At 33.5% G+C, this 25,569-nt stretch overlaps 1 pseudogene; it reads right to left on the bottom strand.

The window, feature by feature from the left end:
• Positions 1 to 23,274: 23,274 nt before the first annotated feature.
• LOC145284360 (5S ribosomal RNA) lies at positions 23,275 to 23,391 on the bottom strand (annotated as a pseudogene).
• Between the last annotated feature and the right edge of the window lie 2,178 nt (positions 23,392 to 25,569).

Raw genomic sequence — 25,569 nt, 5'->3', positions numbered from 1 at the left:
TGTTTATTTTTGGAATTCATAGAAACCGGACTCATGAAATATAAATTGCCAAATGGCACTTCCTACTATAGATATAAAGATGGCATCTTAATTTTTCTTCAAAAATAGAGAATATCACTAATAAATTAAATAAAATCTAACCGACTATGAACGATACGTGTGAAAGAGAAAAAACAGCCCCATATCTGGACATCAATATCATGATAACAATGATTATCTAAGTTTTAAAGTCCATCAGAAAGTAACGAATAAAAACGATTGCATAAATTTTTATTTTCATCACGATGATGAAGTGAAAAGAGGTATTCTGAGAGGATTTGTTCTTAGGGTCCTGAGAATATGCAGTGAAGAATACATCAAGGGAGAATTTGAATATATCGAACGTACATTTATGAACTTACAATACTCTAAACATTTTTTGACAAATACAAAAAGAAAGCACTACAATTTTACCACAACCAAAACCAAGACAATTCCCTAAATAGCCAGACACACGACAGAAAATTAATATTACCAACTAATAAAATGAACGAAACAATCTATATAAACCTAAATAAGACGGACATGCAAATAACAAAATTAACTTCTTTAACAATTAGGGATCTAATACGCAAAATTATGACTAATCCCAACACTAACATCAAGACCGGAATATACTCCATCCCTGTCTTGATTGTGGACAAACATACATAGGAGAAACTCAACGAAATTTAAATAAAAGAATATATGAACACAAAAGAGATATGAAAAACAACAATACACTCGACGCCATATTTTGTCACATCATGGAGAACGATCACCGTTTTAATTTTAACGAAGCGACTTTCCTTAAACACATACATGATAGATGCACACGACGTTTAATTGAGTCAGCTAAAATCTCTCATTCCAACAATATAATTAAGCAAAGAAAGGGGTTTTCCACGTTGCTCCCTATCTGTTGAAAATAATTATTAAAGAGAACAATTTATACACAGGTTAAAATTGAAACATATATATAAAAAAAAAGATCTATTCGTAATTTCAGTTTTTTTTTAAAGTAAATGTTCATCCCAAACAAGGCACATTGCTGCCTTGGTGTAAGGGGCTACTATCAGGGACACAAGCTACTAGGGTATTGTGTAGGAAGTTGGGCAGCAAGATGTCTAGTGAATGGTATATACGTTCAGATATTACAGTTAGGATATCTGCTGTGGAACGGACTTGCCTTAATCCATATTGTTAGTCAGTCAGAAGTTTTGCATCTGTAAGGTGATTGACTAGAGCTTCATTAATTATGGACTCAAATATTTGGGCGAAAAGTTGGAGGAGGCTAATGGGGCGATAATTTAATGGGTCAGTTCTTTCGCCAGAATTTTTGAAAACTGGTGCCACAGAAGCAGTTTCCAGCAGTCCGGAACGCAAGATTCATTAAGACATTTGTTGTTAAGTTTCGAGAGAACTGGAGCTACTTCGGCGGAGAATTTTTTTAATAGCATAGCCGGGATGAGATCAGGTCACATGCTTTTGAAGTGTCAAGGTTTTTTATGATAGCATGCACCTGAGAAGAGGTGATTGTTAGATCGTCTAGCGTGGCGTGGCGTCTGTCCGCAAAGGAAAGTCATGGAGGGGGCGGCTAGCAGGTTTTAGTGTGGAGTTTGAGGCAACCCGACTGGCGAGCATGTTAGCCTTCTCGGTTGCTGAGCAAACAACCTTATGATTGTTGGTTAGTGGGGGAATTATTGATTGCCCATTATTTACTACACTGCTGTAGATTTTCCAGAAATCACGAAATCCTAATTGCTGTGCTTCGATGTATTTTTTTTCGGTAAATTCTCTCTTAGCTGTCGCTATTTCTTTCTTACAGTTACTTCTAGCTTCTATATACTTCTGTTTGAACTGGACTTATGTCGGTTAAATCTGCTGTACACATGCTGCCTATGCGCAATGGTAACTGCACAAGTAGAAGTAATACATTGGAGAGAGTTGGGCTTGCTATAAAATATCCGCGTGGGAACACTGTTTATTTTAGATGCCATTTTTCAAGTTACTACGTTATTTTATCTCATTTTTTTTCAATTTTAAATTTGTCTCTAATTTAAAAAAAGCTCCCTTCGTAATCTTGTTTCATTTTATTTCTTTTTATTTATTTAATCTACACTGTGTATATTTCTAGACGTAATCTTTCAAATCTCTACGATATTTTAATTAATTTTCTCATCTCATTTTATCAATTTATTTGTTTAATAACCTTTTTATTCTCATACACAATCTTTAAAATCACTACGCTAGTTTACTCCAATTTATATTATTATTATTATTATTATTATTATTATTATTATTATTATTATTATTATTATTTTCTCTAATCATAAAACGAACATATGTATATATGCATCTAATTTACATGAAGAAAACTGCGTCTTTTCTCCTATCATTTTATATAGCCCTACATCTCAGTACCCTCTCGTCAATGACCATTCTTCTTGAAGAAACCCGCATAAATCGGGCGAAACGTCGAGCGTTCAGGTCCTTCCACCTCCAATCTATTTTTCATATCGTCGGTTCTATTCATCTCAACAATCATATATATATATATATATATATATATATATATATATATATATATATATATTGTTTATACCTAAGTACTAGAGACATTTGTGTATATTATATATATACATATATATAAATATATATATATATACATACATATATATATATATATATATATATATATTGTTTATACCTAAGTACTAGAGACACTAGCGTTTCATGCATTAGCAATCATCAATGTAGTAGGTGATAATTCTTACCTGCGTGGAGATTCGAATACAGTCCCCGGGTCATCTTTGAATCCATTTGCTAAGACTTTACCTCCGGTCCACTAAACAATTGCTAAGGAAATGAAGGGGGTTAACAACTTATAATCGCAAATTCGATCGTAGGTAGTAGACAGTTTAGGGTGTTCGTACGAGTTGAAGTTGTGAGTGTTGCATTTAAGCTTGTCGACTGTCTTTATTTTTTATTTCTTAGACAATGCCCAACAGTTAAATATTCTTAAAGAGGCTTGATAATTTTACTTAGAAATAAATAGCGGGGCCTGTGAAAATTCCACATGGAAACCATTCATATCTAATATAATGATGTTTGCATTCTGTAGATTTTCACCGTAAATGGAGATATTATTGCAGCTCTTCTGGTAAAACTAAAAAAGTATTTATCTAAGTTTGCAGAGACGCCCAATGTAGCTCGGTCGTAAAGTACGCTTAAATATGATATTTTAATTCATCCAGATTTCGTATATTTTGTATATAAAAAATTGCGATTTATATATATATATATATGTGTGTGTGTGTGTGTGTGTGTGTGTGTGTGTGTGTGTGTGTGTGTGTGTGTGTGTGCCTTGCGTGCATGAGCTTGAATCGAAACCCCGAACCCAAACTTATGAAATATATATATATATATATATATATATATATATATATATATATATATAACTTGTTCCTTTCAGCTTCAATCGAAACCAAAACTTATGAAGAATTCTTGGTAAAATTATTTACTACTATAAATGGAAGTCCATAACAATTAAACGATAACCACTCGGATGTAAGCCTGGCACACAAAATAAATAACACACACGCTATCCTTTTGATATATAGACAATTATATATATATATATATGTGTGTGTGTGTGTGTGTGTGTGTGTGTGTGTGTGTGTGTGTGTGTGTGTGTGTGTGTGTGTGTGCAGCAAAATAAACTGCGACGCCAAAATATAAAAAATAGCCGTGACGAGCTTATGAAAATTAAAGGTTAATATAAGTCTTCCCAGCAGAAACTTCCAGAGTCTGGAATATTCAGATTCAATCTATGAAAACATACATAAAGAGACACTACTTTACATACATTTGTACTCTACGAGTTAAGAGCTCTAGTATACTATGGAAAGATAATATCTTTCCTTATTTCCTAAAGCAGTAAATAGCCGAGATAAATGAAAACGCCATCTTTAATGTTAAGTGTTTTTATGTCAGATCAAGCAAGACCTTTAATCTGGTATTAGATGCAATTCGTACTACAAAATAGCGTTCACTAACCCTTTATAAAATGAATAAATGACAAGTCCTGAAAAGTTAAAGTGTTAGCCGAAGGCAAACACGAATTGTACTTTAAAAATCATATATTTTCTAACATAAAATGTTGCAAATGTTTAATTCTATCAAGTATATGTTATATTATAAAAAGATGGCTGAATACTGTTGTTTGGGATCAATGATAGTAATCTCTAATAACGAATAATGTTGAGATCTATTTAAAAAAAAATTAATCTTTAGTTAAATAAATTAGATCTCACTTTAAGAAAAAACAGCACGGCATAGTACAAACAGGTTTACCACTTATGTGTCAATCTCGTAGATTTATATGCTGTATTAACATTTGTGTCGTTAACTATAAGGTTGATGGCAAAAGATGATTACTGACGTTCTATGTTCAAATCCAGATGTGGGATGTGTAGTCGTGATTTATCTAGGCATGACATACGTCTCGGAGCTTTCCATAAAAGCACAGATCAGATGGTGTTGTTTATAAATAGATATTAGAAACAAAATATATACGAAAGTAAACAGACTCTGCTAAACGCCAAATAAAACGCAGCAAAGCTCTTATCTGGTATTTTTTATAACAATGTTATAGATTATATGGGAAGATTTAATGAGAGTTACCCACCAGAGTTCTACATGACAAATGCAAGTATTTAATTAGTTTAATGCGTGACTTTCCCTATAGCAGAGAGATGTGTGTGTCCGTTCTGGCAAATGACTGTAACATGCACAGAGATACAGATGAGGGAGGTGCTACACATCCTTATTGACGAACTCTCAGTTAAAACTCAGTCAAACTCTTCGGGTTATATACTCGAAACCTACATATATTATATTAACTAGTATTGTTATGTCATTAGCTTTTTCATTGCTCATTTATGATATTGATAAAAGTACTAATAAATTGATATCATATGCTGTCTTATTTTACCTAAAGCTATTTCTCTGCTTTATTCTCATGGTTACATAGAGCTGATGTTGTATTACATTGACATGGAATTGTTAGTGGAACGCGATTATTACAGGATCGGAGTATTGGGTGGCAGAGATAGCGGATTGAAAATCTGATCTCTGGATCTCAGAGAAAATAGACATATGGATTTCTTGTAGAGGTGATTCATGAAACAGACATGCGAACGAAATAAAAGGTACATTGGATTTTATTGTAATGAACATCACATTTGGTTCAAATAACGTAGACATCTTTTTCATGTAAGAACACGTCTAAAAATCTCCGATATTTGATGTAGCGTAACAGGTAACATGAAAAATAAAGCAACATCATACAGTTCCCTTTATGAAACGAATTAAATTAAATGCAGATATAATACTTCGAACAATTAATGAACAGTAGAAGAACTGTAAACAGTTTATTAACAGTTTATGTATTACGTACTTGGCTGCCACGTGGCGAGTATGGTTGTTTATAAGAAGAATTTAACGAGTTATACACATTATGTGTAGCAACACAACGAAATAAATCATGGCAATAAAATTACATATGAATAACATAAACTAACTATTATAAAGTTTTTTTGTCTCTTTCTCTCTCTTTCTCTCTCATTTAAACACGGTAGCAAAAGTCAAACGAAATTACCAATAACGGTATTTCTTTTTAATATCTGAGTTATACTTTATAACATAAGAGCTCTCCTGTAGACTTGAACATGGTTGTCTACAATTCAAATGTTAATAAATACCAGGTCTGGATTATAGGGAGCGTGGGGAATTGTTTTGATGCCATGACAACGTCTTTTTTTCTGATCTTGTCTGAGTATCGTTGGGGCAAACTTCGTGTAAATCTTCCGTATCTTCAGCATCTTGCGAATAATTGAGTGTACAATTCCCACACAGACGTCAAAGAGTGCACGGTAGTCCTTATCCATGAAATTTTTAATTTGCGCAATCAACTTGAGTGTTCTGACTTCCTTATCTCTTCCACACCTCTAATCATCTCTTATAGAATCTCTGCATTCCTTGAATTTCTTATACCCTTTTAAAACTGATTGATGCAAGATGGTCCAAAACAGTCTAGTGCATTCCATACTGTGGCATTTTTCCAAGTTTAAAATAGAATTATATTGTATATCGTTCTTCTAAAGTTTTTTTTTCATGTCTAGACTGCATTGTTACCAGCTGTTACAATTAGACTCCAGTATAGTGTATCCCAATTCCTATCGGAGCTGTTTCTTTGAACCTGAAATCATAAAAATTGGTCAGTCATCTCATAGGATGTATAGCAATAACATACTGAATTGTGAAGAGTCTACGACAATATTTATAAATATGCAAAAAAGTCTGGAAACTTAGTTAAAGCACCTTCTACTTGTTGAGCGTCACCATAAGTAATAACATGTTGACTATTCCGGTAATTGTTTTTAATCCTCTTATAGTATTGTTCATCCTCGAACGGACGATCTTATTTACGCTTATCCTCTAAGAGATTCTAGACTACTTTAGTTGTGAACCATTAATACAAGAAAATCTTAATAATGATTGAAGTAAAGAGTCTAATTGCAATAATCTACTTTTTTTGTCTTTTCTTTTGATATCCTGGCAATCGTGAATGAAACTGCTAACCTAGCGACTTACTGATCTAAATATCCTTGCAGGTTAAAAAAAAGCGGTTTATCTGAACCTCCATTTACCTCTGGCAATCACTGTACTCTTTTCTTTCATCTTGCTTTCTTTCCCCTCTTTCCTTCTCTCTCTCTCTCTCTCTCTCTCTCTCTCTGTCTATCTATCTATCTCTCTTCCTGTTTCTTCTTCTTTCCTTTTTTTTTTCTTTTCCGGTACACATCCATCTCTATGCTGACAGAATACGGATATAACCGTGACAAGTTAATTAAAACCAGCAAACCCACGTTTACCGTCAAGGTTTGCAAATAATAATTAAATTCGCAGTGGGAACTTCGGATTTCTTTTCCATCCATTGATTTTATTTTATTTTATTTATTTTATTTTATTCATTTATTTATTTATTTATTTTTTGTAATTCACTTCGGACTTTTTTCTAATGATTTTTCCGGTCTTTTTTATTATTTGCTGAATTTGTTATTTTTCCATTTTGCTTGCGTTTCATTTCATGCTTTATTTTTGTCTTTAACACACCTTATTATAATATAACTTTATTTTTTATTTTATATTACATTTTATTTTTTTTGTACATTAATCTTACTCGTTTTGCTATTTACATGCTGATTTCGTTTTGATTTTATTCACTTTTATCATTGATGTTTTTATTTCTTATTATATTGAAACCTTTAGCATTAAAATGGCTGTCAGTGAAACAAAATTACTTTTATCAAATTAGTTATAAGTTTATGAAAATTAAGTCAATTAATAGTTTACTGAAAAACCATAACTCTAATAATTCGATAATATTCTTACAGTATTGTTGAGTGATCAAATTATTAATTAAATCCAAGTATAAAATAACTAGGAGTAATTTGGTTAAGATAATGTTTAAATGGCAGCCATCTTAAATCTTCAACATCTCATTTTTACATTAGTTTTGTATGTTTTTCTTGCTTTACTTTTATCGTTTCTATTTTTCTATTTTTTGTTTACTTTTCAATTTTTTGTTTTACTTTTTTTGTCAATCACTTTCCACTGACATTAATATTTTCGCTTTTATTTTCACTTTGTTTATTTTTTTTAATTCATATTTTCATCATTTTGTGTTTATTTTCTTTGTGTACGATTGTCGTTCTATAAGTAAAACCTCCTATTTTTAACAAAGAAGTTAAGGACTTATGAAAACGAGAGTAAGACCATTAAAACATGCGGCCTTCTGTGCTCCAAAATGTATTTTTCTACATAGTCATCACCATTATCAATGCACCTTTAAAATATACGAATAATCTAAAGAATATACGAAGTACCTTCAATAATATTCCAGACTTTTTTCCGTATGAGAAATTTTATTCAAAATGAAACTTTAGTCCCTTCAAAGTAATCTACGGATTCAATACAGCGTTCTAATCACGTGGAGATTCTCTTGTGTGAGCATGGCAATGACTCTCGTGACACTCTCCTTCCTTTCCCCAATTTTCTCATAACGACAGCCTCTAAGGTTATCTTTGAGCTTAGGCGATAACCGAAAGTCACAGGGAGCAAGGTGCGGTAAGAAATTGTCTTCGTGCCTAGCTTGGTTAAATAGTCTGTAACAAGGATGAGGTTGTGGACTGCACCCTTGAACCAAGCTTTGTCCATATTTTCCTCATCTTCAGTTCATCGCAAATACTTATGTAAATTTCCAACACTGACACAAAAAAAACTGTGCACTTATTGTCTCTATAGACACATGATGGTTCTCATTTATGAAATTCTTTATTTGGCCAATAAACTCTGGTATTCTGACTTCTTTACTACTTTCACATCTCTAATCATCCCTCACAGACGCGCTGTCTTCTTTGATCTCTTATTCACTCAAACACCCATGCTCGATTGATGCAAGATGGTCCAAAAACGTTCTGGAGGATTCCATACGTTTTTGTGGAATTTTTTCCAAGTTTAAAACAGAATTTTATTGCATATCATTTTTCTCGATTGCTCGATTGATGCAAGATGGTCCAAAAACGTTCTGGAGGATTCCATACGTTTTTGAGGAATTTTTTCCAAGTTTAAAACAGAATTTTATTGCATATCATTTTTCTCGATTGCTCGATTGATGCAAGATGGTCCAAAAACGTTCTGGAGGATTCCATACGTTTTTGTGGAATTTTTTCCAAGTTTAAAACAGAACTTTATTGCATATCATTTTTCTCGATTGCTCGATTGATGCAATATGGTCCAAAAACGTTCTGGAGGATTCCATACGTTTTTGTGGAATTTTTTCCAAGTTTAAAACAGAATTTTATTGCATATCATTTTTCTCGATTGATGCAAGATGGTCCCAAAACGTTCTGGAGGATTCCATACGTTTTTGAGGAATTTTTTCCAAGTTTAAAACAGAATTTTATTGCATATCATTTTTCTCGATTGCTCGATTGATGCAAGATGGTCCAAAAACGTTCTGGAGGATTCCATACGTTTTTGTGGAATTTTTTCCAAGTTTACAACAGAATTTTATTGCATATCATTTTTCTCGATTGCTCGATTGATGCAAGATGGTCCAAAAACGTTCTGGAGGATTCCATACGTTTTTGTGGAATTTTTTCCAAGTTTAAAACAGAATTTTATTGCATATCATTTTTCTCGATTGATGCGAGATGGTCCAAAAACGTTCTGGAGGATTCCATACGTTTTTGAGGAATTTTTTCCAAGTTTAAAACAGAATTTTATTGCATATCATTTTTCTAAATGCCCTCCCCTCCATATTGCATTTTTGAAATTCATCAGTTGTGACAATCAGGCTTTAGTAGGGTGTATTCCAATTCCTTTTGTAGTTGCGTATTTAAACCTGGAATCATAAAAACCGACCGGTCGTCTCATAACATACTGAATTTTCAAGGGTTTATGACATTTTTAAATGCCGGAACAGAAAGTCTGAAAACTTATTAAAAACACCTCCTAGGTATTAGTATTCTTTTGTGTTGCAACATATCAACCTCATCAAACATTTTGTGAAATACGATGCATTTTCTTATTCTTGTCCCCGCATGCATGTTTGCTGGTCAGACCTGCCTTTCCTCTGCACCTGAACAGACTTTTTAAAAACATTAAATACAAGGCAGTCTTGTTCAAGCTTTGTTATGCCACTAACGAAAACAAATAGTTAGTTATAAAGTTTTCTTTGGTGGTATTGCGTTGGCTAGGTTTTCAGCTTTGCTCACTTACACATTTACTCCAATTGATTAATAGGGAATAGGGAAGATAGTATATTTGAGCACGACTAACAAACAACCAAAGACGGGGCTTAAAAGAATGCAAAAGAGAATTATCAATCATCGTTTGCTCAGACTAGTTACCGACATTTGATCAATGCGATTGGAATTTTTTTTATAATATAATCATTTGATGCTGAAAATAATTATTTGATTTAATCTTTCCTGTTCACTTATAAAAGCTACTGTGGTGCATATTCCGATATCCTGTTTAGTTAATTTTATTATGGCAAACTTGGAGTATTTCATGCAACTAGGCGCAGTGAACTTTAGAAACCGCTTTGTGTGATTATGTTTTCTTATATCTCTATCTTCTTCTTCTTCTTCTATCTATCAATCTATTTATCTTCTTCTATCTTCTTCTATATAAATAAAATGAACTCATTTTCCGCTCTGATTGTGACATTAATAGGATTCAAAATCAGGATATTTCATGCAAAAGTAATATGCACAAACTGCAGCACATTATCTGAGGTGTGCTATAGGCCTATTACCTCTACACTTCCTCGATCATCATAGATTCCTATATGTTTTCTGCTTAGAGTTCACTGCCAAAATCCGTTAGAATCAATGGAAGTTGTAAAATCTTTCTCTAATAATTTCCTTCTTCCCCCGCCACCACTTACACCGTTGTGGGATCGTTCACAAGGGACAGTACGAAGAAACACCGGTTTGGGTTTTTTACTTCGTAGTTGCTTAAAAAAAACTGGAATGGAATTTCAACGTTCCTTTTTGTTCTATGCTTTCCACCGGGTGAAACGCACCACAGACTTAACCGATTCGAAGGGTTATTTATGCTATGTTTTCTTTCGCTTTATTTCGTTTTGTATTTGATTAAAAAAACTGGAATGGAATTTTAACGTTCATTTTCTACTGGGTTAAACGCACCATTGGACTTTAACGAATCGAAGGGTTATTTATACCATTTTCAGCTTTTCGCTGTGTTTTTTGTTTTTGTTTTTACAAAACACGTTCATTTTTTTCTCCTGGTTTTTGCTTTTTGTTTTTCCGATTTCTTTTTTAAAGAAGTTTTACATTTGTTTGCTCTTTTTTTTTTTTTGTTTGGTTTGTTTTTGTTTGGTTTTGCCGATTTTTACAGAAGTTTTATATCATTTTTTTATATTTAACTCCGCTTATTCTTTACTTTACACGCCTTACACGCACACTTCTAAACAACCGGGCAACGCCGGGTACCCCTGCTAGTGTGTATATATTTTTTATTCGCACGGTTTTTAAAAAGTATTTAGAATTATTATAATTGACAAAATGTGTGCAGTCAATGTGACTACGTTTAACAGTATAGTTTGGTTAAAATGATAATTACCCGTATTTTATGTTCAAACAGTTTTTATCTTTTCTTTCTTTGGATTTCTTTCGTCTATTGATTGATTGTTTTTCTATGTTTTTTTCTGGGTTTTTTTTTACTCTTTTTTGTCCATATACTTTTTATATTCTCCAGTCGATCTCAAGGTTATTTTTTTTTGTTGTTTCGATTTTTAAAAATTTCTTTATTATGTTGTTTTTTGTTTTTCTTTATAAATTTCTATATTTTTATTTTCAACACGTTTTTCTCTCTAATTCGATCTATTTTCGATTAATTTATACATTTGATTTATTTTTATCTATTTTGGGTGCATTTTTATTTCTTTGTATTTTTTTCGTAGATTTCTATATGTTTTCTGCTTAGAGTTCACTGCCAAAATCCGTTAGAATCAATGGAAGTTGTAAAATCTTTCTCTAATAATGTCCTCCTTCCCCCGCCACCACTTACACCGTTGTGGGATCGTTCACAAGGGACAGTACGAAGAAACACCGGTTTGGGTTTTCTTAACTTCGTAGTTGCTTAAAAAAACTGAAATGGAATTTTAACGTTTCTTTTTTGTTCTATGCTTTCTACTGGGTGAAACGCACCACATACTTAACCGATTCAAGGGGTTATTTATGCTATGTTTTCTTTCGCTTTATTTCGTTTTATAGTTGATTAAAAAAACTGGAATGGAATTTTAACGTTCATTTTCTACTGGGTTAAACGCACCATTGTACTTAAGCTTCTTATTTGTCATTTGCTTTCGTTTTTAGAAAAGTTTTTTTCCATTTTACATTTTTTGATTTTCGATGGTTGCTTGTTTCTACACACATCATTCAATTCTATTTCTTTATTTCCTTTTTTACTTCCAATTTCATTGCTTCTGTTTCGTTTTTTTTTCATTTAATTTTCACCATCTTTTCTTTTCATTTTTTTAATCTTATGTTATTATTTCAAATTTAGTTAATTTTTTCTGTCATTATTTTTTAATATTCTATTTACTTCTTTACATTTTATACGTATTTGTATTTTAGAATTTCGTGATCATTTTTCAAATCGTTTCTCCTATTTATGTTGTAATGTTTATTCATTTACTTTTTCTTACATTATTTCCTTTGTTTATGTTTGTTTCAGATGAGGATTGATGATTCGTATTACTGGGATTCTTCAGACTACTTTCTTTTATTGAATATTTTTTTCATAACGTTTCGGCCGATGTAATCTCCGACCTTCTTCAAGTGTATCTGGTCGAACTCAGGAATTTTTCTAACAAACTCGGGAATATGTGTGAAATTTCGAACGGAACAGCTTATTTAATTTACGATTTTTATTTTATTAGAATTCTTCCAGAAAAGACATGAAGCTACTTTATGTAAAGAGTTAAAACTAATACTTCAGGGTAAAATATTTGCGGATTATAAATATTAGATATAATAGATTCTGGCCTAGAAAATAACAATTCTTCCCTTTTTGTCAGAACCATTGCTCATGGAATGTGAGGACTAAACGACAAAATAAGAGAAATCGAAAATTATGAGGTTGCTGAAAGTAAAACAAAGATTCACCTTGCACTTTCTGTAAACTTATAACGTGGGGTCGAGTTAGTAAGAAACCTTGAGACTTAAAGCAGAAATAAATGTCAGATAAATTTTCTTCGTTCTTCTCCCTTACATCTTTATCATTTTCGATCCATTCCTTATTGCTAATTATTTCAGAGTTTTACCCAGTCATGGCTGATAGAACGAGAGCATGCTACCTATGCGGAATAATTCAAAAGTTCCGATCGAAATCCCGTGTATATTTCCGTGTTTGACAAAAAACATCCCCGAGTTTGACAAAATAGTCCTCGTTTGTTTTTATCATTTATTCTTGTTTATGTCCGATCTTTAAGATCATTCGGATTATTTGGAGTCTTCAGACTACTGTTCTTATTTTGAGTGTTCTTTTCACAACGTTTTGGCCGATGTAATATCGTCCCTTCTTCAGGTGTATCTGGTTGGACTCGGGAATCTGCCTGCCAATTTCGGAAATCTGCAGAGAATTCTGAACGGAACGCTTTATTTAATTTATGAAGGTAGCATTTCATTATTCCGTCGGAACTTTTTTATTAACGTTGTGAGAACAAAACTCAAAACCAGAACAGGAATTCGAATAATCGAAATGATTCACCGCATTTTTTTTTATTATCTCTTTTCTTTTTCGCTTTCGTTTTTATTTTTTACATCATTTTTTGCGTTTCGTCTAATATATCCTATTTCTTTTTTCTTTACATTTTCCTTTGCATTCTATTTGCTTTCTCTACTTGTTATCTTGCTTCGTATAAAATCTGACTCTCTTCACTGATCCACAGAAAAGAACCAAAACCCTACAATTCCTGCAAGCGTGATCACCAAGTTAAAAAGATAATTACCCTTTATTTAATTTCAGACCATTGTCTTGTTTAACTTATTTCTTGATTTTCTTTTGCCTGCTAAACGGAAAACATGCCACTTTGCCCGAGCCCTGGCAGTATGAGAATTTTGTTAGCAATTAAGAGGGACAAGTTTCGTGTGTTTTAGACGGTATCCATAGCAACGATAAAGAACTCAGCTTCATCCAATTCAGTTCTATTCTGAGGATGCTTCTTGTTGTTTCTAACGGCCACAAAATAAATTGATCTCAAAATTCCAACTGGGCACGTTTTATCGAAATAGGAAAGAGAGACGAAGCACGCATATGTAGACGGGCAGACGTTTAAATATTACAAGATATATGATGTCTGAGCTAACTAGTAAAGATAGATAGCAAAGAAAACAAATGTCATCGCCTTTTAGATTGAAATAAACAAAACGTCATAACTTTTCGGTAAGGAAAGAAACACGTCATAAGTTTCTTAAATGGAAAAGGAACATGCTAAAAAGCAATAAAATGCCATGACATTTGGGACACGTAATCAATAAACTTCATAACTTTATGTATAGGAAGGAAAATACGTCATAGTTATATTTTCGGAAATACAAGAAAAAAAAACGCCATAACTTTTAGATAGAAAAAGTCATAATATTTTGGGAAGGAGGGAAAAAACATCATAAGATTTGGGAGAAAAAATGCAAAAACGTTATAACTACTTTTAAAGAAAATGACAGTTTTTTAAAGGCAAGTAATACGTCATAACAGTTTTAATAGAAAAGACAAACATCATAACTTTTTGAAAATGCAAGACAAAACGCTATAATATTTTGGAGAGAAAAAAAAGCATAACTTTTTTTAAAAAGGAAAGCAAATACATCAGGAAAAAAGCAAATGTCATAGGTTTATAGAAAAGAAAGGAACACAACGTCATGACTTATTGGATTGAAAGGATAACACGTCATAACTTTTGGGATAGGAATAAACAAAATATCATAAGGTTTTGACAAAAGAATGAATACGTGTAAGAAAAGGAAAACATGCCATCACCTTTTGGATATGAAAAAGAAAAAAACGTATTTTCGTTTTGGATGAGAGAGAAAACACGACATCGCTTTTTAAAATGAAGTAAAAAGCGCCTTAAATTGTTGGCTAGAATATCATAATCTCTTGAATAAGAAAGAAAAGTCGTTATAACGTCATGATAAGAAAAATGCCTCGTTATCTTAATTGGATTCGATTGTCATTTTAAAAGATGTGGGCAGCATTAGGTGTCACTTGCTAGAAAAACACGGTATCGTAGCTCCGCCGTCGTCACGCCAAACAACGATGAGATCTACTCAAACAGAATAATAGCGCGCAGTGCGTGTGTGCTCCCCAACTATAAAACCCAGTTGCGCGCGGCTGTGTAAAGATCGTTCCAGCTACGCGCACATTTCCTTTCTACACCAACGCAAATTCTGTGCGCATAAAACTAAAACTCTGCCTTTTCATGCCGACGCATTCCAAAGCACCTTACGTCACAAAGATGTTTTTTTTTTCATCCAATCGGATTACGTAGAAACCAAACTAAAAAAAAAAAAATCCGACAGCTTTCGTGGAGCCGGTTTCAAATTTATAAAAAGGGCATTTTGCGCCAAACCAAACCAGTCAGTGGATTTCGGTTAACATGCTGTAAACATTAACATCGATTCGATCCATAGGACGTTAAACGCGTGTGCACCCGGTAATTAATTCTCTCCGCGTGGAAATGGACTTTTTACCCTTTTCTTACTCTTTGCTGAAGTAAGCAATTGACTTTTATGCTGTTTAAGTATTTCTGAAAAGGACTGATTATTTCTAACCTAGAACTTTGACTTTTCCTGCTTCATTTCATTTTATTACCTCAGTCGCAGGAAGAGACTCCATTAAGAAGAAACCTGCTGGTATTTTTTCTTCACTTACTTACGATTTTGAGAACATAAATTTTGTATAAAATTTATTCTCCGCCCCGGTTATCTTTGATTGTTCAACTCCATTTTACTTATTATTTTTATTTTTATTGAGTTTGCGGGATAAACATCGACACCCATAGTCCCGCAACAACCGCAAAGCAGTGAAAATTAATAAATTTGTTCTTCTTGGCGCGGCAGATTTCGTTCTCACTATAAACTACCTCAGCGGAGAATCGCTGGTGAGACGAGGTGTTTGTTTTTAGACGGTTGTCAGGACACAGATATGACGGTTACTATGGTTATACCTTCTATCCAGTTTCCATTCCTCCTTCATATTTTCACAGCTAACACCTTATAGTCTTAAAGAAAATGAAACTGCAATTGAGATCAATATATAAGCAGCAAATGTTTTATTTAAAATGAGAAAAAAGAGAGAAAATTTAAGAGCGAAGGAATAAGCAGGTGGTCAAAGGTTTGAATATCACAAGTGTTTGAGATAAATTTGAAACTTATTGAAAAGATTTGAAAAGACATTATAATTAAATGTATATTAAATAGACAACGTTACATGGTTTTAGAAAAGAAAAAAATGTGATGAATTCATTTTTGAAATGAAAATTTTAATATAACGGTGTTTAAGCCCTTATGTTACCGTTCTATTTTTTAAATAGTATTTTCAAGTAAAATTCTAGTTTCACGATATCTTTTGTTATTACATTGTTAGGTGGAATTACAGAATAGTTACAAAACACCCTCCTTTTTCATGCTAAGAATGGCTTCCAAAATAGTAACGCTCTAATGTCAGATCAGTAGAATAAATGCACTAGTATCAAATTAATATAGCTTTATGGATTAAGTAGAGAAAAGGATAATAGCTTTATAAGTATTAAATAAAATGGCTATTAGAACTGGGTCTGATTTCTATTTCGAACAATTAGAATGTATTACATCTAATTCGTTAGAAACATAACTAAAGATCGTGACAGTTCAGAGAAGTTTCTTCAAGACGGGGTTAGTCTAAGTATGATCTGTAGACTAGTCACTGTTAGTTTGCCCTTTTGAAAAAGTTCTTACATCGTGAGTTCGACTAATATTTTAGTCTCTCCGAGGCTGTTCTTAATTTTTGTAAGCGGGGTATTATTGGCCCGTGTTCTTTAAAAGTAGAATTTGTATTTGTATCAATTTTATTATAATAATGTTTAATGAAATATTTAATCTGTTTGGTTTATTAAAGAAAAATTGTTGCCTAAGATACTGGTGAGCGACTCAAACCTTTCGGAGTATTTATAAACGACTACGGTTCACAAAGATTTTTTTTCAGAGAAGTCAGTAAACGGTGTAAATCTATTCGCGTCGTCTTGTTGTTTGTATGTAGAGCTGTATTTTTCTAGCACTTTCAACATAAGCTCTTCCAATTAAAGATGCGGAAAGGTAATCCAATGATTGCCGTCGTCGTCGTCAACAGACAAGAAACGAGTTCGGTTAAAGCATGGAATACACGGCGTATAGTTGGGATTAGCTCTCCACTTAGCTACGAACAAATCGCCAAAACAAAGTGCCTGATATGGCGACTATCGTATAAACTATAACTAACAGACACACATAATACAGGGTGTTTCAAAAGTCTTGGGAACATAAAGATTTTTAATAACTCAAAAACTATTAGGAGTTAAAAAATGAAATTGGTACCGTTGGAAAGGTTAAAGTTTCAAGTTTTGTGGGGAATCTTCAAACTTGCTCAATATGAGCACCATTCGTCACACGGCAGACATCTAGTCGATAGTCCATTTCCTGCCAAACGCGTTCCAGCATCTTGACGTCAATGGTTCCCACAACTGCCGTTATTCGAGCCTTTAGTTCATCAATATCTCTTGGAAGGGGCGGCACATAGACTTGTTGCTTGACAAAGCCCCAAAGGAAAAAGTCACACTCAGTACCCCATATGCGAGTGCTATGCTTGTTAACTTTGCCATTCAGATAGAAGGTCGCCTCATCGCTAAAAACAAGCCGGTCATCAAAGCCGTTATCTTCCAACTTCTCTTGCATTGCAATGCAAAAGTCACGGCGAAGTGGCTTATCAGTGTCCTTCAACTTTTGGACCAACTTGAGCTTGTAAGGTACCATTTGCAGTCGTTTCCTTAAGACACGCCAGACAGTTGCTGGAGCAAGCTGAAGTTCCCTGCTAGCTCTTCTCACTGATTTACGGGGGCTCTGCTGAAAGGCTGTCCGGACTTGCTCAACTGCATCTTCTGAAGTTGAAGGGCGACCTGTTCGCTTACTTGGGCACAAACACCCATCTTTCACAAATTTAGCATGCCATCTGACAATGGGTTTCCTTTCAGGGACTTCTTTTTTAAATTTCCTGCGAAATGCACGCTGAACACATGTCCACGATTCAGTCTTTGCAAATTGGAGGACGCAAAACGCCTTGTCTTGTTTAGAGAACGCCATTACTGCCCATGGAAAGATAAGACGAAAATCATTAGTATGACCAAAAGCTTGATTAAGCAAGCTTTAAAATGACACCAGTTTCATTTTTCTACCTGGAATAGTTCATGAGATATACGCATTTGTAATGTTCCCAAGACTTTTGAAACACCCTGTATATGGGAAAACATCAGGGAGGTATTCCTCTCTGGAGATGGAGAGTAATCAAATACTTGATTAGATGATGATGATGATGATGATGATGATGCTCTTCATTATCATCATTATATAACACTAATGATCAGACGGATAACCTTTTTACACGGTACACCGTTTGTTTATGACCTCCCTGATCTTGGAAATACGTCATGTATTTCACTCTATTAGATTTTATTACTCTTTATCACCCCAATAACTATTACTGGCGCTTAGACATAAGAAGGGACAAGTATTTGGTATCGTGTCTAACGTGTGACTGTAAAAGGTTAAACAGCGAGATGATTGTTCACTTTACATTTATATTTCTGCAGGTTAGTACAGTCAGGGAAGCAAGATTATAGGGGGGAATTTTAGAGTCCAGCTGCGTGAGAATAAACTATTAGAACAGAAGATTTCTTGTGACTTTAGCAGTGAAAGGGTGGAATATTACTGCTTGCCGTGTTGGTCAAGAGTACGTACGCCGAGCGAGCACAAGTGCTATGTGTTCATTAGAACACATTCTATTAAAGTACTAAATTACTAGTAATAGTATTAAAGAACAGGGATAGGTATGCAATATTCGGGCGATGAGACAGAGGTTGGGGGTTTGCGATAGTTCAGGGCCTATTCGATTTGAGACCCTTTTTCTAGACCCTGTCTAAGAGTAAGAGACAAGTAGTAGATGCATTAACCCAGACGTAGAAACAATACTCTATGCATTGGCGAATTTTTGCGTCATGATAATATGGGATATTTTTTTAGTTTGCGTTTCTAGAGGGAAGTCATCCTCATAATTACTATCTAATATTAAAACTGACACCCTTTTCGCATGTCAAACATTACTGGCAGTAACATTTTCTCAATATCATTAGGTTATATTACCGCTCCATTGGGTGTTCATACTAGTAGAGGTCATTCAAATACATATTACTCCGATCAGTATATTGATGCACAATTCACATTGTAGTATATGACTATCACTTTATCTCATGCCACTTTTAGCGTCTAATCTAAACAAACTTAATATTAAAGTAGCTTTGTTTAAGGCAGGGGCACTGGGTTCAATTAAGATCGCTACTTTATTCTTCTTGTTCGAAATCTCTATATCAGTTTTTATAAAAACTCTATAAATATTTCTGTTTTTGTTTTCATTTTACTTCGGTAAGTTTTCAGAAATTATGGGATTCCATTTTTTATTTTCATTTGATTTTTGTATGAGACACACACACACATAAACACACACATACACACAAACATATATATATATATATATATATATACCTGTGTTTAATTAATGATATTTACCTTTAAAACGTCAAGTTTGCAGTTACATCAAGGATATTGATTTTACTGACCCTTATTGACAGGTTAAAACGTTACTTGTGGTACGTATTTTGGTCTTGCTAGATTTTAATACAAAAATGTATCGAGTCTAATAGAGTGTCTAGTACAGCTGTATTGCTTGGCGTAACATCACCTTCTTTGTATACGCAAGTGTAGAATAGCCACACGCAGAGGATCTTATCTCAGCTACAACATTACTATTCTTAATTAGTAGTCACGGCTTACTTGTAGGTGAAAGTAGGGGGCATTCATAGGCAAATTGACTACGGATTAATTAGCCTTTAATAATCGGCCGATTAACAGCTTTTCTCATGCCTATTTATCAGCATTTTTCATAAATCATATTAAGACTAACGTAATCTAGTATATAAATGGATGTTTGTCTGTCGGTATGTCTGTATTCCCCCTCGCCAGTTATATTGCAAACAAAGACATTACATTCTTTTGTTTTGCTTGCCGGTGCAAATTCACTAAAGGAAAAATGCACCGTCTACACCGGATTTTCACGTAGCATGTATGTAGCCTTAGTTCTCTATCTTGCCGTTTTCACGTTAAGAAAGGTAAACTGTGACTATGTGCAAACAGAAAATAAAGCATTTTTCCTCATCGCGATTTTATTGAGATTAATTACTAACTATATATTATACGTAAGTAATTTAAATACGTCAAAAATAATTAAATATTGACGGCAACCATCAACATTTATGGCAACTAGATTTTGTTGAAAGTATTTTGATGACAATCTCAAGAATAAAAATACATGTGTCTGCAAGTTATGCCAAGCCATCATATCAAAGGGTAGAATATCAGCAAAAACTTTTAGAATAACAAATAGAAAGTTTCATCCACAAAAAAACAAAAGTTTAAGAAATTAAACATAATTAATGTTCACGGATAGAATTTCCAAGCAACTACGACCTACCAAGGAAACTATAATAGAAACAATGTTGGCCAAGAAGAAAATGTAGGATAATAATGAGCGCAAGTCACAAGTGATCGCATGATTGCTGTTGATATTCTGTAACATCTGGCATTGAATTCAAAAGAAGTATTCAAAACGTTGTCTAAATTACAGTATTCAATCCAAAATTTATTTCACTGAAAAAATAATTTCGAATATATTTACAAAAGTAAAACCAAAAGTTCAATCGTTTCTTGAGTAAATTAGCAACATTTTATTGATTCCAGACATTTGGACATCTACCACAAATGTTTCCTCTTTCTTGAGTTTGAGAAAGACTATAAATAGTGCAAAACTGTGGTTATAGTTCTTTTCCAAAGATACAAGAATATGGCAAGGATTGCACACTTTCCTGGGTGCGTATAAAATCACAAAGATAGTTGTTTTTTTTTTTAGTTTTGTGTGATTCCAAAGAAAATATGGTTGCTGGTGTAGTCACTATCATGCATCATACATACATTGCAACTCTACATTATTTTTCAAACCGGTTCGAATACAATCATTATGACTAAAAGAAATATAGACCCTTTAATTAAATCGCTCTCATTAACAAATTTAATGTATTTCGAAAAACATGAGCTCACACAAGATGTGATTACACGGTGGAAAGTAATATATGCTGAAAAGGAATTTACAACAGCGAAAAGTCAATGTAATTTATGCTGTGGATAATGATATGCCATAAAAATTTACTAGTATTGAAAATTTCAAGTTTCCAAGTTCATCTGCATAAATCACCAAACGAGTAATGAACAGAACTTCAATCATATCAATGATATTATTTATAATTTTGCTCGTAGTTTATTTCTGTCAAAAGCTGTCCAGTCTAATTCTGATATTGTTGACTTTAGTTTAATCCTTTTTCACTAGTGTTGATTTATTTAGGGAATCAATGGATATCCTATCTAAGTGATAAAAACTCGTATATCTATTTTTTCTTTTAGAATCAAGATTCAAATTTTAAATTCCAAGAAATAATATGAAAAACACAATTCGGGATTGGATTCTACATCTACCTTCTACTGAATATAATAAAAGAGAATCAGAGAAGCAGCGTTTGTAAAACAGAGGTAACTGTCTGTAGCCTCCTTCAGTGGAAGCAAAACTTCAGCTTATCCATACAAATTGTATATTTTATAGTTTGTTTGTAATTTATTTTTATTTAACTGTTTAATCATGTTCATTTTAGAATTGAGAATTGCACTTTTTATTTTCTAATTTCATTTAATTAAGCAAAAATAAGCAAAAAGCTATTATAGCTGACAGGATCTTCACAAATGTCAACCTCAATTTGCAATTATTGTATTAGTTTGTCGAAGCTATCTGATGAGTCACTTGTCACTAATGAAATGGTTAAAATTTAAAAGGAAATGGAATAGTAATTAAGAAAGGGATTACCACTCAATCGGACGTTTACCGATTAATCCACAAAGTCACCGATTATTTACCGATTAATCGATGCAAACTTTGAAAATATGTACATATCATACTGTCTTGAAAAAAGAATCTGCACAAAGAGACCTTAGAATCTTGAAGACAGTGTCTACTACGCACTCATCGTATCTCATATATATATATATATATATATATATATATATATATATATATATATATATATATATATACTTGCGTGTGTGACAGTGTGTGCGTCCAAGTACGTATGTCTTCGCTAATTTTGTATCTCCGAACAATGCATTGGTGCACTATGCACACGAATTTGTGAATTCCATCTAAACTTATGCCGCCTTCTTCAACAATTAACCAAACACAAAACAGTTGTAAATTAAATTAAGGTCTGCTGCAGAGAATAAAACTTTTCCTCGTTTATACTCGTTTTTTATTTGTTTTTTCTCGTCTGGTAATTTTGTGTCTTGTATGATAGACAACCTTAAGTTGATTTATTGTATAATTGCCCTACAGTCATGAAGACGATACGTTCTGTAGTGCCATTAGTAAAAACAAAAGTTTAAAGTCTAATAAAAATGGCGAAAATAAAATTGCAAAACAAATAATTTTAAATCAAATTTTCACAGCATTTGAAAGATCATTGGATGAAGATTTATAGGATATAAGTAGCCGGCGTTGCTCGGTCGTACAGTACGCTTAAACATGATATTTTAATTTATTCAGATGGCGTATGAATTATTACAGAATTAATCATCTATTGAATATTATATATTACAAGAAGTAATTTTCCTGGTGGATTAATTCGAAAAACAAATTCTCTCTCTCTCTCTCTCTCTCTCTCTCTCTCTCTCTCTCTCTCTCTCGTTCACTCATTCTTTCCCATTGTCATTAGAAGGAGATAGAGAAAGTGAGATAGGAAGAGATAGAAAAACGGAACCGAAGCGAAAGAAACAGAGCAAGAGAGAGGAACAGAAAGATACAGAGAGAGATTTAATCATCGTATCCACAGAGAGAGCTATATACAGAGATAGAGAGAGAGAGAGAGACGAAGAGAGACGAATAGAAACAGACAGATATTAAATAGATAGATAGAGAAAACCTACATTTGTTTTTATTACATACTTTTTTAGGTTGCATTTTTTTTTTTTTTTTGCTTTCTTACGGTGATATCTAAAATTATTGAAAACAAGTATTGCAATTATTACAAAAAAAAAAAACATAGGGCTTCCTTCAGTCTTGACAGACTATGGATACCCACGGTAAGGATGCCTGCGCGTGAAATTTTTGTAGCAAGAGTTGCGCAATCTCAACCACACCGCTCCTGAGTCAACATTGCTGAATACCAGTGGCAAGTGGAGGTTCAGGACGACTGGAATAAATGCCGAGATAAGCGGAAAGCACATACAGCGCCTAGAATTCCCAAATGGCCACCCATCTGGTATTAGCCAGGCTCAACGTTGCTTAACTTCGGTGATCTGACGGGAACCGGTGTATCAACGTGATTATGCCGTACAAACAAATAATAACTGATAAATGCACGAAAAAATCGAAGCGAGAGAAACAGACTGGACTGATAAATACATAGATAGATAAATAGACAGAAAGAGAGAAAGAGAGAAAGAGAGATTAAAACAACGGTAAATTTTACCGCCATGACACAGCGCTGTTTAACCCATAGAAAATATTAAGATCTACCTTTTTAGTTTCGCCTATATAAATTATATGAAAGATCAAATTTTGATAATAACTTCAAATTTAAATTAAAGCGGGAGACCACTTTCCCATATAACTTTATCGTAAAATGCGCACCCACTTCTTGGCCACATACCGTTCAACGAGACATGTCACCCCTACCATTTTTGTAAAGTTCGATAATTAAGCGGGGAGGGAAGACATCAAAACATGACAATTGTTTTCGATGGGGCAGGGGGGGAGGTTTACATTTTAATCATAAAATAACGATAAATTTAATTTATTCATTCTTGGCGGAAGGTGGTCCGGGATTAAATTTTTTTATGATCCCATTCTTTTCCAAAGATATATTTACTGAACTCATTTTAATGTGCAGCAAATAAGTGGAGTTTCGCTTTGATGGCATTATGTACAGTCAGGTTGACGGGGTTTCAATGGGGCCCCAATTATAGCTGATATCTTTGTCGATTACTACGCAACAATACCCACCACATATTTCAGATATGCTGACGACACTTTTGCTATGTTTTAATCGCAAAGTGAAGCGTTAGCATTTTTAATAGATTGAATTCCTCGCGTAGGTCTCTTAAGTTCACTATGGAAAGTGAGAAGGACAATTCTCTTCCCTTCTTGGGTGTTCTGGTTGAACGTTTAAGAGGGGCTTTCTCACTACCATTTATAGGAAAACTACTTTTACTGGCTTCTATGTGACTAGTCGTCCTTTGTATCTAAATCACGTAAGGTCGGCTTAATTAATACGCTGGTACATAGAGCTCTCATGATATGTTCACCTAATAGATAAGACTCCGAACTTGATAAGACCAGAGAAATATTTATCAATAATGGTTATCCTTTAGACGTAATTGAAGACTGACTTGACCAGAAGGTTGATAATTTTAAATCCCCAAAAAGGTTTGGGCCTGCGAAGTGCCCGGTTTATTTAAAATTACCATGAATTGGGGACAAGAGTTTTAAATTGTTGAAACAGATTATTACAAGTGTTTATAAGTGATTTTACTCTGTTTCCTTGCGTTTGGTATACACTACGAGACCTGCTTTCCCTTTTTTTTCACAAAGATAGTAAGCCTTACACCCAAATTAGTCATATTGTTTATCAATTTAAATTCCAGTGCGATGCTGGTTTTGTCGGGCGAACATCGTTGCATTTGCTAACTCGTATATACCAGCACGTTCCATCTAAAATCAGACAGGAGAGGTAAGGATCTGGTAGTTTCCCTCCTTCCGTAGCCTTGGACTCTGCTATGGGCCAGCATTTGGTTGACAATCCCTGCTGTGCTGATAAATATAAAATAGATTAGTTCGAGGTGTTACACAGGACAGACTCCAGAAACCATTTACAGATTTTTTAGTCTGTCTTTTCGAAAACCTTCTTTATGCCGGCAAAAGGAGACAACGAAAACATTATTTCTCTTTGATGAACTTTGGCCCTTTTCTCCCTCGTTTGTTTTTGTCCCTCATTGTGCCAAGTTTTAAACGCCGTATTTACAGATTAAATCTTTCTTTTAATCGTTTTTTTTTCTTAATTTTATCACATCCAAATTCCCCCGTAGTGCTCTTTAATTTCGCCAATAATATTCTTTTGTATTCTATCGATTTTTTCCTGAGGAGATGATAGCCTAAAGAGCTCTCGAGAAATTTTCGCACTTTCTATTTAAATCTTTATATATATATATATATATATATATATATATAATATAAAGCTGAACGTCTGTGTGTGTGTGTGTGTGCGCGTGTCTGGTCACGAATAGGCTCCTATATAGTTGACTATTATAGACAACTGATCACATATAATGATAGAAGATGTATCGAGGCACAGGAATAGGTATGTTTGATCTGGCAGAACGGTGGTTCATTAAAATTGTGGGGTCTGCGTTTGGGTCTGGTCTACAAAGTATGAATATAAAAAATTTAAAAATTTAAAAAAAAGTTTACAAGGGTTTTCGATATAGATGTACATAATAATATTTTGATAAGTATGTT

This window comes from Euprymna scolopes, chromosome 8 (genome assembly GCF_053919585.1).
Source record: "Euprymna scolopes isolate OS-2025 chromosome 8, ASM5391958v1, whole genome shotgun sequence".
NCBI classification, from domain to species: domain Eukaryota; kingdom Metazoa; phylum Mollusca; class Cephalopoda; order Sepiida; family Sepiolidae; genus Euprymna; species Euprymna scolopes.
The sequence above is the reverse complement of the archived record's forward strand: the minus strand, read 5'-3'. Positions and strand labels throughout refer to the sequence as shown.